Source organism: Suncus etruscus, chromosome 16 (genome assembly GCF_024139225.1).
Source record: "Suncus etruscus isolate mSunEtr1 chromosome 16, mSunEtr1.pri.cur, whole genome shotgun sequence".
In the NCBI taxonomy this organism is placed as follows: domain Eukaryota; kingdom Metazoa; phylum Chordata; class Mammalia; order Eulipotyphla; family Soricidae; genus Suncus; species Suncus etruscus.
Genome location: NC_064863.1, coordinates 68362351 through 68382823, shown reverse-complemented (window position 1 = coordinate 68382823; position 20473 = coordinate 68362351). Strand labels below are relative to the sequence as shown.

At 35.8% G+C, this 20473-nt stretch overlaps 1 pseudogene; it reads right to left on the bottom strand.

The window, feature by feature from the left end:
- Positions 1–20473, bottom strand: part of LOC126032197 (60S ribosomal protein L12-like) — a 97106-nt pseudogene that overhangs the window by 37584 nt on the left and 39049 nt on the right.

Genomic DNA, 20473 nt, shown 5'->3' with positions numbered 1-20473 from the left:
TTATCTCTCATTGTCCTTCTTGAGTAACTGTTTATTTTCTTTTGTTGCTAGAGTTCAGCAAATATAAAATGTCATATAAAAAAGAGATGTAGCAGAACATTGTTTAAAAGACCCAAAGGTTTTGTAATATGCTTAATTCACCACCTATTTCTATATTCCAAATACTGTATATCCTGTTGCTTTTAACCCTATATTTGATCAGATTTGGTGTCCCATCAAATGGTTAAAAATTCTGGCAGAGACAGATGGGCTTCCAACTTTCCTTAGTCTCAGCAGATGTTTCTTTTCAATAAATTGCTTACTATCTATCAATCAGATATTAATAGCTGGAATGAAACTTTTTTCCTTGCTTTCTGATGAAAGCAGATTTCATTCTACTGATTCTTGCTCTTGATCTTAGTCTTTCTCTTTGATTTGAACAAAAAACAGTGAAAATGATGCACCAATCCTTATTTGAGTTTCAGTAGTTTCTCATGGTTCTAGTCTTGTTCTTCAAGCTCCATAGCTGCCATATATAAAAGTTCTTGCTAATCCACAGAGATTGAACAATTCAGCTGGGAAACATTATTTCTCATCCAACCACCAGTAAACTCCTCAAAAGAGATAATTTTGCTGCCTGTTAGCTGAGATAGATGCCTGAGCAAACTGGTCAAGATCTACTGACTTGGCTCAGAACAATATAAAACTATCTGACCCATAACATAAAAAGTGATAGATTATTCCTGCTATCCTTGTAAGAGTATTTTTAGATATAGTAATTGTTAACTGATAGAACATATAATTGCTCATATATTACTATAATATATTATTATTATTAAATATACTTAACATTATTTTACATTTTCAGGACTTAATATCATTGATTTTAAGTACTAAATCCTCGCTTTAAAACATCAACATGAAAAGAAAGTTTACTTCTATTTCATCTTTGCTGTTTATGGTGGTGGCATTGTCCATAATGATTTGTCATGCAATTTTATTTTCAAAGCTCAAAATTAATTACAAACATGAAACAAATCATGGTGTTAAGACATACATTAATAACAAATTACATTCTCAAAATGGATAATTTACAGCTTAGAAAATTAATTCATTAAACCTAAAGTACATAAAAATAATTGAAAAAACTGGAGTGAACAAATTAGTGACAAAATTATCCAGCTAAATAAAAAAAGAATATACAATAGACAAAACCACAATAAAAAAACTGAGAGTTGTAATTAAACATAGGAAACATAGGATGCAGGTTAAATATAATCTAAAATCTTAAATCTGAGAACATCATTTTATTTTATTCATGGGATGATTATACCAAAAACCCAGACCTGTTAACTCACCTAAACTGGAAGCAATAATATTCTCATTAAAATGAATCAGAACTTCAAATATCTTCAGTATATATAACCAATACATATTTTAGCAATACTTCACATATGCACAATTTAATTGTGTTCTGTTATCTTATCTTTATATTATATGACTTTATGTCTTTTAGTCTGACTTGTGAAAATAACTATAGAAATAATTATTCAAAATATTGTTTATGACACAAAAATTAAAAAAATCAAACAATGAACAATATATACATATATATATAAATATGAGTACCATAAGGTATTCAAGGCTTTATCCTTTACTTGGGGGTCATTCATGGCAAGGCTCAGAGGACATACATAAGCATCAAACTCAGGTTGTTTACATGCAAGGGAAGTGTCCTACCTATTGTACTATTATTCTATTTTAATGATTTACTGAAACACTGTGGTCAGTGGCTGCATTTGAGGTGTTCATTTAACAGAAGACTGTAAAACTTTAAAAGCTATCTATGTGTCTTCCTGATATACAGTTTTGACTCTCATTTCTTTTTCAGCTAAAGCACTTTCTTCAATTTAATCTTCTTTGGACTCTTTTAGACAGAGTGTTGGATCATATTTTGCTGTTACATCATAAAAAATGATAGAATCTTTAACCTTTTTCAAGAGTCATTGTCAAATTATACCCTCCAATAGGTAATATACTACTTGAGTCACTAATTTCAACTATTTGTATGCATTTCAGGTTTGCCAATTACCCCTCCAAACTGTAAATTGCCTATTTTTAAAGCATAATTTGATTTTTAATGTTTGTCTTAACAGCCTGATTTGTTTTATCTTTTGATTTGTTTCACATTATAGTAATTAATTATAAGTTGACAATGTCCCTCCTAAAAGGAAGGTGGATACTGAAAGTCTTTTAGAGCTACAGCAGTTTGTGTTAAAGTATTTTCTTCCTAGTGCAATAGGCCTTAAGTAAAAGTGTCAGATTTCTTCTCTCTGAAATAAAGTTATCATTTTTTTCCCTAAAAGATACACTAGCTTGGGTTTTAAGTATGCACACTTCATAAACATAAAATTTCAATACACATTAATAAGCAAAATTGCCCATGAAAGAATGTAGGTAAATAAAGATGAAAATGCATGTTGGGATTAGTTAAATGTATTTGGCCTCAGAAGGCTTTTAATATTTATTTTCTATATTTAGCCTACTGATAAGGAACACTGGATGGATAAAATTAATTCTCATTCCCATTCACATCTTTTAAAATTTCTCCTAATAATGTTTACCTTAGATCTGTGGCCCTTAGTTTTTCAGAGGTATATGAATAATTTCTATCAAATAAAACTCATCTTTTCCTCTGACATAATTTTGAAATGAGCAGAGAATGAAGAGAGGCAATTGAAAAATTAAAAAGGTTAAATCAAAAGGCAAGAAGTAAACAGTAAGTGACAGGAAAGGATGGACTATAAAACATATGAAATAGAAGTTGTAAATAAAATTGGATAGTAAAACTTTTCATTTCTCAGAAAATATTTGAGGGAAACCTATAATTTAATAATTCCCTGATATAATTAAATAGATAAACTTCTGAAAAAAGTTGGATCTCTGTTTTTACTTTTGCCAAAATGAAGAACATACTACCTCTGTTATATTTAATTAATTAATTTAGTTTTTGGACAGTGATAGAAAAAAATTTCATTTAATGAAAGGGAAAAACTTCCTAAAAACTTCCAGATTTGGGGGGATCTCCTGAAGATGGATTCTAGCAGACAAATCAGAGATCTTGCTCATTTTATACTTGTTTAACAAAGGTGGGGGGGCATTTATTTATTGACTTTAAAGGAGATGACCAAGTAAAGCAGAGTGAAGACATTGGAATAATTATCTGGTAACTGGTCGGCAAAATTATTCACTTTTTTTAGGCTATCTGGCAGGGCCGAGGTTATCCGAGGTTATTAGGCACTCCTTAGGCCCATCAATTATTCACTTTTTTTAGGCTATCTGGCAGGGCCGAGGTTATCCGAGGTTATTAGGCACTCCTTAGGCCCATCCTTCAGACATTCCATATCAAAAGTTTTTTTCTTAGCACCATATTACTAATCTTTCCCTATCTGGTCCCATTGTATGCTGCCATCACTCACCCCCTCAGTAAAAGGCTCTAAGTGCAGCAGAGAAATAAGAGTGCGGAAATCATCTGACGATTTCTTGCTAAAAGTAGTCAAAGATTTGTCCTATGTGTGGAACACTCCTAAAAATGATCTGTACATAAAGAGTCTGTACATAGGCCTATTATAGCTTATAATGGGCAGGCAAACAATAATTAAATTCTAATCTTAGTTTATTTTTTTAATAATTTAATGTTCATATAATACATGGGTGAAATATTTAATTTTATTTCTTTGCAATATAAAGATATACACAAAAATCATGAAAGAAAATGATCTCTGAATTTAAGTGATTTTAAACTTTTAAATTTTAAATTTCTTTCTTTTGTTTTATTTTTAATATTTTTATTTAAACACCTTGATTATCATTGTAGTTGGGTTTCAGTCATGTAAAGAACACCCCCCCCTTCACCAGTGCACATTCCCATCCAGTGGTTCTCAAACTTTTTAAATAGGGGGCCAGTTCACTGTCCCTCAGACTGTTGAAGGACCGGACTATAGTGAAAATAAAAACTATGAACAAATTCCTATGCACACTGCATATATCTTATTTTGAAGTGAAGAAACAAAACAGAAATAAATACAATATGTGGCCCGCGGGCCGTAGTTTGAAGGACCCCCCCCCCCATCACCAATGTCCCAAATCTCCCTCCTCCCCACCCCACACCCGTCTGTACTCTAGACAGGCTTTACACTTCCCTCATTCATTCACTTTGTTATGATAGTTCTCAATGTAGTTATTTCTCTAACAGCACTCATCACTCTATGGTGAGTTTCATGTTGTGAGCTGGACCTTCCAGCCCTCCTCTCTTTTGTCTCTGAGAATTATTGCAAGAGTGTCTTTTATTTTTCTTAAAATACATAGATGAATAAGACTATTTTGTGTCTATCTCTTTCCCTCTGGATTATTTCACTCATCATAATAGATCCCATGTACATCCATGTATAGAAAAATTTCATGACTTCAACTCTCCTGAAGGCTGCATAATATTCCATTGTGTAGATGTGCCATAGTTTTTTTAGCCATTCATCTGTTGAACGTCTTGGTTGTTTCCAGAGTCTGGCTATTGTAAATAGTGCTGCAATAAATATAGGTGTGAAAAGGGATTTTTGTATTGTATTCTTGTGTTTCTAGTGTAAACCCTTGGGAGTGGTATAGCTGGATCATAAAGGGAGCTCAATTTCCAGTATTTGGCGGAATCTCCATATCGCTTTCCATAAAGGTTTGACTAGAAGATATTCCCACCAGAGTGAATAAGAGTTCCTTTCTTTCCACATCCCTGCCAGTACTGCTTGTTCTTATTCTTTGTGATGTGCTCCAATCTCTGTGGTGTGAGATGGTACCTCATAGTTGCTTTGATTTGCATCTCCCTGATGATTAGTGATGTGGAACATTATTTTTTGATTGTTTGTTTTGTTTTTGGGCCACACCCGGCAGCGCTCAGGGGTTACTCCTGGCTATCTGTTCAGAAATAGCTCTTGGCAGGCGTGGGGGACCATATGAGATGCCGGGATTTGAACCAACCACCTTAAGTCCTGTATTGGCTGTTTGCAAGGCAAACACCACTGTGCTATCTCTCCAGCCCCCAAATCGTTTTGTCCTGGTGAGGCTGGGGGGGGGGGGGAGTGAGCCCCGAGGGGCTCTCGCTTCTGGCAAGCGCCTGGCCACCTACCGGTCAGGCGCGACCGCTCCAAGGACAGTGCCAGGTGGGGAGTTTGACTGGGCGGTACACCTGTCAAACAGTAACGCAGGTGTTCTTAAGGCGAGCTCAGGGAGGACAGAAACCTCCCGTGGAGCAGGAGGGCAAAAGTTCACTTGATCTTGATTTTCAATACGAATACAGAATACAGACCGTGAAAGCAGGGCCTCACTATCCTTCTGACCTTTGGGATTTTAAGCAGGAGGTGTCAGAAAAGTAACCACAGGGATAACTGGCTTGTGGCGGCCAAGCATTCATAGCGACATCGCTTTTTGATCCTTCCTTTTCGGCTCTTCTTATCACTGTGAAGCAGAATTCACCAAGCATTTTTTGATGTGCCTTTTGGCCAGTGTATTTCTTCTTTGACAAAGTGCCTGTTCATTTCTTCTCCCCATATAGGGATGGGATTAGATATTTTTTTCTTATAAAGTTCCATCAGTGCCTTGTCTATTTTGAATATTAGTACCTTATCTGATAGGTATTAGGTGAATAGTTTCTTCCAATCAGTGGGTGGCTTTTGTATCCTGTGGCACTATTTCCTCTGAGGTGTAGAAGCTTCTCAGCTTAATATTTTCCCATCTGGTTATCTCTGCTTCCACTTTTGAAGAGTGCTGTTTCCTCCTTGAAGATGTCTTTAGTCTCAGTGTCATAGAGTATTTCACATACGTGTTGTTCTATACCTTATGTTTTCAGCACTGATGTGAAGGTATTTAATCCATTCAGATTTTATCTTCGGACATGATGTTAGCTAGAGGTTTGAGTTCACTTTTTTGCAAGTGGCTAACTAGTTGTGCCAACACCACTTGTTGAAGAGGCTTTCCTTGCTCTATTCAGGATTTTTGCTCCTTTATCATTTATCCTTTATGATTTATTATTAGGTGATTGTGTGTCTGGGGAACATTCTCTAAGTACTCAAGCCTATTCCACTGATCTGAGGGTTTGTCTTTATTCCAATACCATGTTGTTTTGATAACTATTGCTTTGTAATACAGTTTAAAGTTCAGGAAAGTAATGCCTATTATATTGCTTTTCCCAAGGATTGCTTTAGCTATTCAAGGATGTTTAGTGTTCCAAATGTATTTCAGAATTATTTGATGCACTTCTTTGAAGAATACCATGGGTATCTTTAGAGGAATTGCATTAAATCTATACAATGCTTTGGGAGTATTGCCATTTTAAGGATGTTAATCCTGCCAATCCATGATCAGGGTATGTGCTTCCATTTCCACGTGTCCTCTCTTATTTCTTGGAGCAGGGTTTTATAGTTTTCTATGTATAGGTCCTTCACATCTTTGGTCAAGTTGACTCCAAGATATTTGAGTTTGTATAGCACTAACGTGAATGAGGTTGTTTTATTAATATCCGTTTCTTCCCTATCATTATTGGTGTATAAAAAGGCCATTGATTTTTATATTAATTTTGTACCCTGCCACATTGCTATATGAATCTATTGTTTCTAGAAGATTTTTGGTAGAGTCTTTAGGGTTTTCTAAGTAGAGTACCATGACAGTGAGAGCTTGACTTCTTCCTTTCCTATATGAATTTCCTTGATATCTTTTTCTTGCCTAATCTCTATAGCAAGGACTTCCAGTACTATGTTAAATAGGAGTGGTGAGAGAAGACAGCCTTGTCTTGTACCACAATTTAGATGGAAGGCTTTTAGTTTTTCTCCACTGAGGATAATATTTGCAATTGGTTTGTGGTATATGGCTTTAACTAGACTGAGAAAGTTTCCTTTCATTCTCATCTTGCTGAGAGTTTTTAATCAAGTAGCTTCTGTACCTCCAAAGAAATAGTGCCTAGGATACAAAAACCACCCACAGAATGGGAGAAACTATTCACCCAATACCTGTCAGACAAAGGTATTATCTAACCTATACTGACAGAAGTTGACAAGAAAAAAACATATAACCCCATCAAAAACTGGGGAGACATTGAGGCCAGAGAGGTGGCACTACAGGTAAGGCACCTGCTTTGCAAGCGCTAGCCTAGGACCCATATGGTCCCCCCCAAGCCAGGGATGATTTCTGAGTGCAAAGCCAGGGGTAACCCGTGAGCCCCTGATTGTCAAACGGGTGTGGCTCAAAAAAAAAGTGGGGAGACAAATAGAACAATTTCTCAAAGAAGAAATGTAAATGGCCAAAAGGCACATCAAAATGTTTCACAGGGGCCGGAGAGATAACACAGCCGCATTTGCCTTGCAAGCAGCCGACTCAGGACCTAACGTGGTTGGTTTAAATCCCGGCGTCCCATATGGTCTCCTGTGCCTGCCAGGAGCTATTTCTGAGCAGACAGCCAGAAGTAACCCCAGCACCGTTGGGTGTGGCCCAAAAACCAAAAAAAAAAAAAGTTTCACATCACTTATTATCAGGGAGATGCAAAACAAAACAATGATGAAGTACCATCTCATGCCAGAGAACTGGTACACATCACAAAGAACAAGAACAATCAGTGCTCGTGGGAATGTGGGGAGAAAGGAACTCATTTACTGCTGGCAGGAATGCTGTCTAGTCCAGCCCTTATGAAAAACAAGATGGATATTCCTCAAAAAACTGGACATTGAGCTCCAATATGATCCAGCTATACATACACTTATAGGGATATACCCTAGGGACACAAAAATGCAATTCAAAAGTCCCTTACTCACACCTGTATTCATCCCAGCATTATTTCAGTAGTCAGACTCTGGAAACACCCAAGATGTTCTTCAATAAATGAATGGCTAAAAAAACATATACACAATGAGATATTATGCAGCTGTCAGGAGAGATGAAGTCATGAAATTTCCTATATATGGATGGACATGGAAACTATTATGCTGAGTAAAATAAGTCAGAGGGAGAGAGAGACACACAGAAGTCTCACTTATCTATGGATTTTAAGAAAAATAAAAAACATTATTGTAATAATGTCCAGAGAAGAGGGCCAGAATGACCGGATCACGATATAAAGCTCACTTCAAGAAGGGGTGAGTACAGTTAGAAAAATGATACACTAACAATACCATGACAATGTTAATGAGTGAGAGAAGTAGAATGCTTATTTCAAATATAAGCAAGGGTGTGGGTGGAGAAAGATCAAGTGTGTTGATGGTGGAAATGTTGCACTGGTGAAGGGAGGGGGTTGCTCTTTCTATGATTGAAACCCAACTATAGTCATGTTTGTAATCATGGTGTTTAAATAAAGATATTAAAAAATTAATCCTATAATTTAGGGGGTCATATGAGATGCTGGGGATTGAACCCTGGTCAGCAGCTTGCTAGGTAAATGCCCTCCCAGCTGTGCTATCAGTCCAGCCCCAGGATGCAAGTTATTTTGAAAAATTTTGTGTGAAAATACTTCTCCTGGCTTACTATTTATGTTTTTTTCTGTGAGATTATTTTTACAGAAAAAAATCATAATTTTGATAGGGTTCAATTTCTCTTTACTACCTTTTAGAAACCATAGTTTGGTTTGTTTCTGGGGTCACACCCAGTGGGGTTACTCCTTGCTCTATGCTCAGAAATCACTCCTGGCAGGTTCAGGGGACCATGTGGAATTCTGGGTTTCGAACCACTGTCCTGTATGCAAAGCAAACACCCTACCTCCATGCTCTCTCTCAGGCCCTTAGAAACCATAGTTTTATAGGTCAAATCTAAGTCTCTTTTCCTAGACTGAGATTCTTCCTGTCAATTTATTTCTGAAAATTTTATAGCATCATAATTTTAATTAAAATTCATGATCTACTTTAAGCTGCATGATCGTTTTGGTAAAAGGTAAAGGATAAAGTTTATTTTTTCTCCAATAATTTTTATTTTTTTTTACTATGCATTGAGTCTTTTTTATTGTCCTATAGACTAAATACATTAAAAACTAATCTCTAATGTGCTGGAATTTGGAGATAATACAGTGTTGGAAGGTAATAAATTTATGAGACTGGAACTCTGAAATGGCATTAGTGCACTGAGATCTGAGAGAACTTTGGTAGCCTTTCACTAAGTGAGAACACAGAAAGTCAGCTATATCTAAGTTAGGTAAAGGACTATCAAATGGACTCACAAATACCAAATCTACTTCATTTTAGACTTCCCAGTCTCCGAACCAGGAGAAATAAATGCTTACTATTTGTTTAAGTTAACAATATTTACTATATTTTGATAGCAGTCCGAGTGAACAAAAACAGAAATTGACAGTGGAAGTGTCATTCTACTCTTACCAATGACCAACTGTAGAGCTGTTATGTAGTGACTAAAAACATTTAAAGTGTATGCTAGGAAAAAAAAACATAAAAGGAAACAACCCTACATTCTGTGAATTGACACTTTTTTTAAATTTTGTTTTGTTTTGTTATTGTTGTTTGTTTGAGGACTACACACAGAAAGCGCTCAGGTGTTATTCCTGACTCTGCATTTAGGAATTACTCCTGACTGGCTCAGGGACCATATGGGGTGCCAGGATTGAATCAGGGTTTGCCACATGTAAGGATAGTGGCCTATCTGCCTCACAATCATTCCAGCCCAATGTAAATAGGTTTTTAAAGGCAATTCTTATAATCCTCAGAATGAAAGGGAAAGAGTTGTAGAGAAAGCTCCAATCTTAGAAAAATGATGGTCAGAATAGTACTAGTAATATGGAAGCTAAAGCTTTTCTGAATAGATCTCAGGTGGGAAAGACCATTTTATTAGAAACTGTAGGAAAATAAACTAGCAAAGAACTTGAATAAGTGTGTGTGTGTGTGTGTGTGTGTGTGTGTGTGTGTGTGTTTTAGTGTTTCAGTAAAGAGAGAAGGGAGAAATAAAATTGAATATTTAGCTGAGGCTTTTATGCAAAGCACTAAATGTGTAGCTTGGCTCTTCCTGATAATTTATATGAAAATGTGATAAGAAAAGAATTTAAAGATGAAATTCCTAAAAGAAAAGGAGACTGGTCTGGTAACTTGGAAAATCTAGTTCCAGAGATAGTAAGGAAGTTAAGTGCATGCCTTGCACTACACTAAATATTCATCACTATACAGTCCTTCAAACACCTCCAGATATATTCATGAAGGCCTTCAGCACCATCAAAAATGTTTCACAGAGCCCCCTATCAACATGCAGTGGGCCTTGGTGGTCCCAGAACCATTGAACTGAAGCAGCAACACATCCTTGGGCTCTGGCTTTGAACTCTTTCTCAGTTTTGCATGTTGCAATTAATTTAATTTCATTATGTTACCAAAAATAATGCCTCATGATTCAGTCTCATAACTTGCAGGTGGCACCATGCCCCTTAATTTAGCAGTCAGAGATTGCTCTAAACATATAAAAGATTATATGTATATGACCTTGAAACTTCATTATATGTGCTTAATTTGACCTTTTGTTTTTTTAATTTGTTTTAATCCTGTATTTCTAATGTAGAAAGAAATAATTCATTGGTTTTCCTACAAGTGGTTTCACCATAATTTTCTGTCTATTATTAAAAAAAAGAATTTTGATAGGAAAGTCCATGCTACCTACAAATGTTGTTCTAGTTAATTATATATCTAGAATAAAAAGAGTCACATACCAAGATTCCTCAGAGTTTATACTTATTTCACCACATAGAGAGTGTGGTGGCACTATCTGAGCAGAGTAGGACTACTGTCTATGTGTGAGAGCGCTATGAAGACCACTTCTAGCTGAAATCTGGATTTCTTTGTTGTTTTGGGGTCACACCTGGCTGTGTTCAAGGCTTATTCCTGGCTTGGTGATCAGGGATCACTCCTGCTGGAACACAGGGGGTCAGTTAGAGTGCCAAGGATTGAACCCAGATTGGCCATGTGTAAGATGTCTTACCTATACTATCTCTTTAGTGCAGAATTTTTTGCTTTCCATGCTATTCTCTCCCATAGAAATAGGTTTAATATTGGACCCTCACTCCCAGAATCTCTTCCTACCTCATTCACCTGACAGCCTTCACAACAGACATCTTATCAGACGTGACTGATTGCTGTAATCTGTACTCTGGGCAGCCATTAAGCAAATTACCTGAATCATTGCAAGGATTAGTCTCATTAACACATGATTAGCATCAAATTAAAATAATGAGTGTTTAACTTCTGATGTCTTCCAGTTGTTTGAACAGCTTGATCAGCTACACTAGGCTGGCAGGAAGGTGGGGGTGTCAAAGAGCCAAAGGGAAAAAATGGGGGGAGGCTGCACTATGTAAGACCTAGCACAGCTACTCAGCAGAATGAAGTGAGATAAGATTCATATTGCTACAAAGTTCGCCTTCCATCAACAAAGATTCTGAGCACAAGCAGAAACACTCCCACTCCTGCTCACTGGCACTTCCAGTCATTACTCTGAAGTAAGGCTTTATATAACCCATGATAGTCCGTATCATGAGTTTTATTTCTCCTCAGTTTCTTTATCTTAATAGGCTAGAATTGCAGCCTTTGGTTCATTTTTTTAAACTTTATCAAATTTGAGATCAAAACTCCTAAATTGCTGGGATTGAAAACCAGATAGGAGCATAGATCTTTCCTTGGAAGAAAAGGAAAGATTTTTTCCTTTTATTTTTTTCCTATTTTGATGCCAACGTAAGTCTCAGAAACTTGTGCATGCAAAATATTTGCCTCTGACTCCTAAGTCCTAAAAAATTATTTTTAAGTCAACTAAGAAATAATATAAATAACTCAGAAAATAAAAATTTTGCTTCAAATTTTAAAACAAATATTTCACATGATGAAATTTACAAAGTTAAGCTAATAATTGTCCATGTGTAAAATCTATATTATGCTGATATGTGATGTTATATCAAAAAAACTGAAGGTTAGGAATAAATGTAACTTAGTCATGCTAAATATGTAGCTATGTTATCTGAGATGAGGAGTATGAATGGCAATAGGTACTATTTTACTCTTTGCTGATGATATAAAAATAAATTCAAATAAACTTAAAACATTTAGAATTTAGAAACCTTATTTTTTTCAATAGAAATGGTTTATTATACTTTCAAAGGCTCTAAAAAATGTTCAGTCTATAAAGTAGTCAGGATGTTGAAGGAACGAAAAAAGCAAAATAGAAAGTCTCTCTCTAGCAAAATACAATGGCATAATAACATAACTTATATACAATAAATGTAAAAAGTAACAGCTCATTAAAAATCACTCAAGTGCAAATGCTTTCTTAAGTATTTAAAAAGAAAATATAGTAAATGCTACTAGCAAAATATTTTAAATAATAAATATATATATATCAAATAAGCACAAAGTAAAATATCAATAAGAATTGAAAAAACAATAAAATTCATTGTTTATTCATTCACCTGCTTAATATTTAAGGTAGCTGAATATTATTATTATTATGAATAGTGTTGCTATAAAATATAGAGGTGAATATATACTTTAAAATTAGTGTGCTTATACACTACAGGTGTTTAGAAGTGGTATTGTTAACTCATGTGTTATTTTCCTTTTCCTTTTTCATTCCCTAATAATTTTATATCTTTTTATTTTTTTATATATTTTATTTAAACACCTTGATTACATACATGACTGTGTTTCGGTTTCAGTCATGTAAAGAACACCATCCATCACCAGTGCAACATTACCATCACCAATGTCCCAAATCAAACTCCTCACCACCCAAACCCCGCCTGCACTCTAGACAGGCTTTCTATTTCCCTCATACATTCTCATTATTAGGATAGTTCAAAATGTAGTTATTTCTCTAAATTCATCCCTGTTTGTGGTTAGCTTCATGAGGTGAGCTATAACTTCCATCCCTTATTTCTTCTGTGTCTGAAAATTATTATTGCAAGAATGTCTTTCATTTTTCTTAAAACCTATAGATGAGTGAGACCATTCTGTGATTTTTATCTCTCTCTCTCTCTCTCTCTGACTTCTTTCACTCAACATAATAGATTCCATTTACATCTATGTATAGGAAAATTTCATGACTTCATCTCTCCTGACAGCTGCATAATATTCCATTGTGTATATGTACCACAGTTTCTTTAGCCATTCGTCTGTTGAAGAGCAACTTGGTTGTTTCCAGGGTCTTGCTATGGTAAATAGTGCTGCAATGAACATAGGTGCAAGGAAGGGATTTTTGTATTGTATTTTGTGTTCCTAGGGTATATTCCTAGGAGTGGTACACCTGGATTGTATGGGAGACCGATTTCCAGCTTTTGGAGGAATCTCCATATCGCTTTCCATAAAGGTTCAACTAGACAGCATTCCCACCAGCAGTGGAGAAGAGTTTCTTTCTCTCCACATCCCCGCCAACATTGTTTGTTCTCATTGTTTGGGATGTGTGCCAATCTCTGTGGTGTGAGGTGGTACCTCATAGTTTTTTTATTTGCATCTCCCTGATGATTAGTGATGTGAAGCATTTTTTCATGTGTCTTTTGGCCATTTGTATTTCTTCTTTGTCAGAGTGTCTGTCCATTTTTTCTTCCCAATTTTGATGGGATTAGATGCTTTTTTCTTGTAAAGTTCTGTCATTACCTTGTATATTTTGGAGATTAGCCCCTTATCTGATGGGTATTGGGTGAATAGTTTCTCCCACTCAGTGGGTGGCTCTTGTATCCTGGGCACTATTTCCTTTGAGGTGCAGAAGCTTCTCAGCTAATATATTCCCATCTGTTAATCTCTGCTTTCACTTACTTGGAAAGTGTAGTTTTCTCCTTCAATATGCCTGTAGTCTCAATGTCCTGGAGTGTTTAGCCTACGTGTTGTTCTAATATCTTACAGTTTCTGGTCTGATAATGAGGTCTTTAATCCACTTGGATTTTACCTTTGTACATGATGTTAACTGGGGGTCTAAGTTCAATTTTTTGCAAGCGGCTAGCCAGTTGTTCCAATACCACTTGTTGAAGAGGCTTTCTTTGCTTCATTTAGGATTTCTTCCCCCTCTATCAAAAATTAGGTGATTATATGTCTGGGGAACATTCTCTGAGTATTCAAGCCTATTCCACTGATCTGAGTGCCTATCTTTATTCCAATACCATGCTGTTTTGAAAACTATTGCTTTGTAGTAAAGTTTAAAGTTGGGGAAAGTAATTCTTCCCATATTCTTTTTCACAATGATTGTTTTAGATATTCTAGGGTGTTTATTGTTCCAAATGAATTTCAAAAGTGCCTTATCCACTTCTTTGAAGAATGTCACAGGTATTTTTAAAGGGATCAAATTAAATCAGTTCAATGCTTTGAGGAGTATTGCCATTTTAATGATGTTAATCCTGCCAATCAATGAACAGGGTATGAGTTTCCGCATGTCCTCTCTTATTTCTTGGAGCAGAGTTTTATAGTTTTCTTTGTATAGGTCCTTCACATTTTTAGTCAAGTTGATTCCAAGATATTTGAGTTTGTGTGGCACTATTGTGAATGGGGTTGTTTTCTTAATGTCCATTTCTTTCTTATTACTATTGGTGTATAGAAAGGCCATTGATTTTTTTTGTGTTAATTTTGTAGCCTGTCACCTTGCTATATGAGTCTATTGTTTCTAGAAGGTTTTTGGTAGAGTTTTAGGGTTTTCTAAGTAGAGTATCATGTCATCTGCAAACAGTGAAAGCTTGACTTCTTCCTTTCCTATCTGGATTCGCTTGATATCTTTTTCTTGCCTAATCGCTATAGCAAGTACTTCCAGTGCTATGTTGAATAGGAGTGGTGAGAGAGGACAGCCTTGTCTTGTGCCAGCATTTAGAGAAAAGACGCTTATTTATTCTCCATTGAGGATAATATTTGCCACTGGCTTGTGGTAGATGGCCTTAACTATATTGAGAAAGGTTCCTTTCATTCCCATCTTACTGAAAGTTTTGATCAAGAATGGGTGTTGGACCATATCAAATGCTTTCTTTGCATCTATTGATATGATGATGTGATTTTTATTTTTCTTGTTGTTGATGTTGTGTATTATGTTGATAGATTTATGGATGTTAAACCATCCTTGCATTCCTAGGATGAAACTTACTTGAACATAGTGGATGAAATTCTTAATGAGGCTTTAAATCCTATTTGCCAGGATTTTGTTGAGGATCTTTGCATCTGTGTTCATCAGCGATATTGGTCTGTAATTTTCTTTTTTCGTAGCATCTGTCTGGTTTAGGTATCAAGGTGATGTTGGCTTCATAAAAGCTGTTTGGGAGTGTTTCCGTTTGTTCAATTTCATGAAAGAGTCTTGCCAGGATTGGTAGTAGTTCCCCTTGGAAAGTTTGAAAGATTTCATTAGTGAATCCATCTGAGCCTGGGTTTTTTTGGGGGGGGCAGATAAATGACTACCATTTTAATTTCATCAGTAGTGATGAGGGTGTTTAGATATGCTACATCCTATTCATTCAACCGTTGAAGACAATAAGAGTCCAATATTTTATTTTTTTTTTGGTTTTTGGGCCACACCCGTTTGACGCTCAGGGGTTACTCCTGGCTATGTGCTCAGAAATCGCCCCTGGCTTGGGGGGACCATATGGGATGCCGGGGGATCGAACCGCGGTCCTTCCTTGGCTAGTGCTTGCAAGGCAGACACCTTATCTCCAGCGCCACCTACCGGGCCCCAATAAGAGTCCAATAATTTATCCATATCTTCAGGTTCTCATTTTTAGTGTCATAGAGTTTCTCAAGGTAGTTTCTGATTACCCTTTGAATCTGCCATATCAGTAGTGATCTCTCCTTTTTCATTCCTAATATGAGTTATCAAGTTTCTCTCTTTCTTTCTTTGTAAGTTTTGCCAGTGGTCTATCAATCTTATTTAGTCTTTTGAAGAATCAACTTCTGCTTTCATTGACATTTCGGATTGTTTTTTGGGTTTCCACTTTGTTCATTTCTACTCTCAACTTTGTTATTTCCTTTGGTCTCCCTATTTTTGGGTCCTTTTGTTGAGCACTTCCTAATTCTATGAGCTGCCTCATTAAGCTATTCAGGTAGGCCCCTTCTTCCTTCCTGATGTGTGCTTGCAAAGCTATAAATTTTCCTCTCAGTACTTCTTTTTCTGTGTCCCATAAGTTCTGATAGTTTGTGTATTTATTATCATTTGTTTGCAAGAAAGTATTTCCTCTTTGATTTCATCTTGGACCCACTGGTTATTGAGTATCAGGCAGTTCAAATTCCAGGTGTTAAAGTTTTTATTCTGTATCCCTTTGGAATGCACATATAATTTCAGAGCCTAGTTGTCAGCAAAGGTAGCCTGCAAATTTTCTATCTTATTGATATTATGGAGGTATGTTTTAGTGCCAGCATGTAGTCTATCCTGGAGAATGTTCCATGTACATTGGAGAAAAATGTGTATCTAGGTTTCTGGGGATGGAGTGTCCTATATATATCGACTAGGCCTCTTTCTTTCATTTCTCTTCTCAGGTCTAGTATATTCTTGTTGGGTTTCAGTCTGGTTGACCTATCCAGTGTTGAAAAAGCCATGCTGAGGTCCCCCACAATTACTGTGTTGTTATTGATATTATTTTTCAGATTTGTCAAAAATTGTATTAAATATTTTGCTGGATCCTCATTCGGTGCATATATGTTTAGGAGAGTGATTTCTTCCTGCTGTACATATCCCTTGTTGAATACAAAATATCCATCTTTGTCCCTTACAACTTTCCTAACTATAAATTTTGCATCATCTGATATAAGTATGGCCACTCCAACTTTTTTTATGGGTGTTGTTTGCTTGGATAATTTTTCTCCAGCCTTTTATTTTGAGTCTATGTTTGTTCTGACTATTCAGGTGCATTTCTTGTAGGCAGCAGAAGGTTGGATTGAGTTTTTTGATCCATTTAGCCACTCTGTGTCTCTTAACTGGTGCATTTAGTCTATTGACATTGAGAGAAAGAATTGTCCTGGGATTTAATGTCATCTTTATATCAAATTTTGGTGTGTCTTTTGGTCAGTCTTGTCTTAAATTAGGTCTTTCAGTTTTTCTCTTAAGACTGGTTTTGAGTCCGTAACATTTCTAAGCTATTGTTTGTCTTAAAACCATGTATTTTTCCATCAAACCTGAAAGTGAGTTTTTCTGGGTACAGTATTCTAGGCGAAGCATTTATTTCATTGAGTTTTGTTATTATGTCCCACCACTGCTTTGTGGCCTTGAATGTTTCTTGTGACAGGTCTGCTGTAAATCTCAAGGATATTACCTTGAATGTAATTTTTCTTTTTGATCTTGCTGCTTTCAGAATTCTGTCTCTATCTGTGGGATTCATCATTATGACTAGGATGTGTCTTGGGGTATTTTTTCTGGGGTCTTTTTTTTCTGGTTTCTTTGGTTGGTACTCTTCGGGCATGCAGGATTTAATTGCATATATTCTTTAGCTCTGGAAGTTTCTCTTTAATGATGTTCTTGACTGTTGATTCTTCCTGGAGATTTTCTTCCTGAGTCTCTAGGACTCCAATGATTCTTAAGTTGTTTCTGTTGAGCTTATCATAGACTTCTATTTTCATCTGTTCCCATTCTTCGCATTCTTTGACTAATTTTTCCATTGTCTGTTCATTTGCTTTGTTGTTTTTTTTTTCCATTCTCTGCGGCTGTATGGATTTGTTATTTATCTCATCTTCCACAGCACCAATTCTATTCTCAGCTTCTGTTAGCCTGTTTGAGAGCGTATCCATTTTGCCATTCAATTTGTTTACTGAGTTTTTCAGGCCTGTTATTTGACCTGTTATTTTAGTTTGGAGTTTTGTGATTTCTTTCTTCATATTTTCTTGGTTCTTATTAGTGTTCTGTTCAACTCGAACCATGGTTTCTTTGAGTTCTTTGAGTATTTTCCATATTTCTTGCCTAAACTCCTTATCTGAGAGATTGATTAGTGGTTGTCCGTTTTTTGGTCATCAGAATTGTTATCTTCATTCTCTATGTCTGATGCTGACCTGCGTTGTTTCCCCAATTGTCACACTTGTATTGTGGGTTTTTCTATGTGTTGTGGTGGTATTCATTGGCTAAATTATATGCGTGGCCACGCTCCTCTGGCTCCACCCTTTCTGGGTGGGTCGACTTGCCTCCAAGGAAGGGGAGGCCTCTGTGGATGAAGCCTCACACATGATCAAATCTTAGGCGCCAGCACACAGCAGAGAAGATAGTCCGGGGAGAGATGCTGGGCTTCTGTGATCCAGCTCATTTCTTAGTGTGATTTTTTCTTCTTGTTGCAATGGCATACTTTCCTTAGAAAGAGCGCACGGCCATGTACGAGGTGTGGCCATGCTCTTCTGGAGCCTCTGGGAGAGCAAATTTTCTGGGCCCTTTTCGGCCCACTCCCAAGAGGTTTAGGAGACAGGACAGGAGACAAACACACACAGGCAGCACTCAGTTTCTCCATTCCCTAATAATTTATTACTGCTTTCCAGAGAGACTGAACTAATATAAATTTCCCTCAGAATGTATCAAATTTCCCCCCAAACTCTTGCTCACACTTGATTATTGTTGTTGTTATTGTTTTATTTTGATAAAAGACATCCTCACTAGTGGGAAATAAAGTTTTATTGAGATTTTTATTCATATTTTTCTAATAGAATGATGTTGAACAAATTTTATATGTCTGTGTGTCACCTGTATGCCTTATTTGGAGTCATGTCTATGGTCTTCACCTGTTATTCTATTCTCTTCGTTGTTGTTGAACTGTACAAGACCTTCACATAGTTTAGGCCAACAATTGACATTTGATGTGCATATATACTGTGTCGATTTATTTTAAGTTGCCTTTATATTTTTCTACTAGTTTATTTTCAGAATAACTTTTTTGTTTTGTTTTTGGGCCATACCCAGCCAGACCAGAGATTACTCCTGGCTCTGCACTCAGAAATTGCTCCTGGCAGTTTCGGGGGACCATAAGGGATGTTGGTAATTGAAACTGATCCATCCCAAGTTAGCCACGTGCAAGGCAAATGTCCTGCTGCTGTGCTATCTCTCTGGCTCCTAAATAAAATCTTTTTGTTATGATGTAGGACTATCTGTTTATTTTTAAATTATTTTTCCTTGCCATAACAGTTGTCTCCATAGAAAATTCTGAAGTGAAAGTCTTGGAGGGTATTACCTAAGTTTTGTCTTAGTAATTGCATGAATTCACTTTTAATTTCCAAGTTTTTTACCCATTTTTGAGTTTTTATATCACTAGCTATGGAAAAATTTTCCTTTCTCCATTACATGATTGTAACTTATTATAGGTTAAGTGTTCATTTATTTCTGAAGTCGCTATTCTAGAAAATAAAATTGGTCTGGTACTTGGGACAATACCATGCTATTTAATTTACATTTATTCTACTATATAATTTGAGCAAGATTATGATTCCATTTCTTTTCTTCTTTCTCTCAAAACTTTTGACCATTTATTACTACTGTATTTCAAACAAATTTTAATTTTTTCTAGTTTCTTAAAACTACAATTGGAAGTTTTATTAGGGATTGCATTGAATCTGTAAATTGCTTTAGATAATTATGAGAAATAATATCAATTTTTATAGTAATTTTAATATGATATATATTTTTATTTCTTCATGTCATCTATTTCTTTTAATAAAAAATAAAGTAGAGGTGAGAGTAAATATACTTACCTTGTTCCTAATATTCAGGGGAAGCTTTTAGTGTTTCACCTTTGTGTGTGATATAAGTGTAACTGTCATATAAGACATTTATTATATTTAAATATGATTCTTCTAGTCCCAATTTAAGAGGTATTTTTGGTTTTTGTTTGTTTGTTTGTTTGTTTGTTTTGGTTTTGGGGCCACACCCATTTGACACTCAGGGGTTACTCTTGGCTGTAGGCTCAGAAATCGCTCCTGGCTCGGGGAACCATATAGGATGCCTGGGGATTGAACAGCTGTCCACCTGACGCTAGCGCTTGCCGGCCCCAATTTAAGAGTTTTTAATAAGAGTTTTTAAGGGTGTTGAGTATTGTCAAATAGTTTCTCTACAGTTATTGATATATTTTATATCAATTCTTTTGTTGGTGTGCAGTATTAAATTATTTATCTATGTTTCACTAATTCTTGCACCCATAGCATGCTGTGGAGAGTTATTTTTAAAAAATATACTGTTTGATCTAATTTTTTCCAAGACTTTGTTTAGGATTTTTGTATTTATGTTTACCATAGATATTACTTGTCTATTATTTTCTATTTTGTATGCTATCCTATTGATTTTGGAATTGGACTAATGTTGATACAGTAAAATGTGTTTGGGACTCTGCACCCATCATCTATTTTTAGGAAACATTTAAGAATAGTAATTATATCTTCTTAAAAATTTGGTGAAATTTACTAGTGAAGTCACCTAGTCTTAGCTTTGTTTTGAGAGAGTTTTTTTTTATTATTATTTAGATTTCTAGTGTCTAGGATACAAAGGTCACCCATAGAATGTGAGAAACTATTCA